The sequence below is a fragment of the Halichoerus grypus genome, chromosome 2 (assembly GCF_964656455.1).
Source record: "Halichoerus grypus chromosome 2, mHalGry1.hap1.1, whole genome shotgun sequence".
Taxonomy (NCBI): domain Eukaryota; kingdom Metazoa; phylum Chordata; class Mammalia; order Carnivora; family Phocidae; genus Halichoerus; species Halichoerus grypus.
In genome coordinates, this window is record NC_135713.1 from 76,890,685 (window position 1) to 76,892,341 (window position 1,657).

General features: G+C 37.1%; 1 non-coding gene across 1 annotated transcript; it reads right to left on the bottom strand.

Moving 5' to 3' along the window:
• Positions 1-1,141: 1,141 nt before the first annotated feature.
• On the bottom strand, positions 1,142-1,272 carry LOC118553968 (small nucleolar RNA SNORA63). Its single transcript, XR_004926289.1, has one exon. It is a non-coding gene; the product is annotated as a small nucleolar RNA SNORA63 (small nucleolar RNA).
• Between the last annotated feature and the right edge of the window lie 385 nt (positions 1,273-1,657).

Below are 1,657 nucleotides of genomic sequence, written 5' to 3' on the forward strand. Positions count from 1 at the left end.
TTTGTTTTTTGGGTGTTGAGTTTGAGAAGTTCTTTATAGATCTTGGATACCAGCCCTTTATCTGTAGTGTCATTTGCAAATATCTTCTCCCATTCTGTGGGTTGCCTCTTTGTTTTGTTGCCTGTTTCCTTTGCTGTGCAGAAGCTTTTTATCTTGACGAAGTCCCAAAAGTTCATTTTTGCTTTTGTTTCACTAGCTTTTGGAGATGTATCTTGAAAGAAGTTGCTGTGGTCGATGTCAAAGAGGTTACTGCCTATGTTCTCCTCTAGGATTTTGATGGATTCCTGTCTCACATTGAGGTCTTTCATCCACTTTGAGTTTATCTTTGTGAATGGTGTTAGAGAATGGTCGAGTTTCATTCTTCTGTATGTGGCTGTCCAATTTTCCCAGCACCATTTATTGAAGAGACTGTCTTTTTTTCCATCGCATGTTTTTTCCTGCTTTGTCAAAGATTATCTGACCATAGAGTTGAGGGTCCATATCTGGGTTCTCTATTCTGTTCCATTGGTCTATATGTCTGTTTTTGTGCCAGTATCATGCTGTCTTGGTGATCACAGCTTTGTAATATAGCTTGAAATCGGGCAACGTGATGCCCCCAGCTTTGTTTTTCTTTTTCAACATTTCCTTTTATCTAGCCAGAATTCTTAATGAATGGGAGTTTAAAAGTGTAACTGTCTTTTCTGGGAAAGGATCAAATCAACAGAGCTGCTATTTAAAAACTAAATTTAAAAAATCAACCTAGAATGTATTGTGTCCAGTGCTTTTATATGATCAGTACATGTCTACATCTTTTATATATGTCATTCTCTATACAGTCATTGATGTTGACAGAGATCCCTGATGACCTGGAACATACAAAATCAAAAGAAAGATTATATGATATTTATTACATTCTATTGACTAAGGTAACATGAATGTTAATACAATTTTTTTTTTTTTTAAGATTTTATTTGTTTATTTGACAGAGAGAGACACAGCGAGAGAGGGACCACAAGCAGGGGGAGTGGGAGAGGGAGAAGCAGGCTCCCTGTTCAGCAGGGACTCGATCCCAGGACCCTGGGATCATGACCTGAGCCTAAGGCAGATGCTTAACGACTGAGCCACCCAGGTGCCCCTCAAGTCAGTGTTTAACTTGGTAAACATGTCTGAGACCATGCATCCCTGACTGCTAAGCACCATGGCGGACAGGGCTAGAAAGGCAACAGCTTTATTTTCAGCAGGGGGCAAAGACAAGGCAGCACTTTACAGCTACATTGTAACTAGATCCTGCATCATTAATACAATTTTTAAAGCCTTTAAATAAAAATGTTTGAAATAAGAAAAAGGGGGGGCTTAGGTTAAGACTAAGATAATTAGAAAATCATCCATGACCTTAACAGTAAGAAAAAATGAATATCAGTGTTTGTCAGAATTTTTTATTATCTTTTAGCTCTCTAACTTAATATACATGTGCTTATGACAAATAAGATGGGCTTGTCTATTTCTTATAGTGTCATATAAATGGACTCCAAAATGGTCCCAGCCAAAAACAAGAAAAAAAATTAATTCATTCAGGATCACCTGGTAAAATACTAATAGAATGGGAATTAACATTCAAAATCTACGTTCCTTATTAGAACTTTTTCCAAGAGATGTTAGGAATGATACCATTTTAATA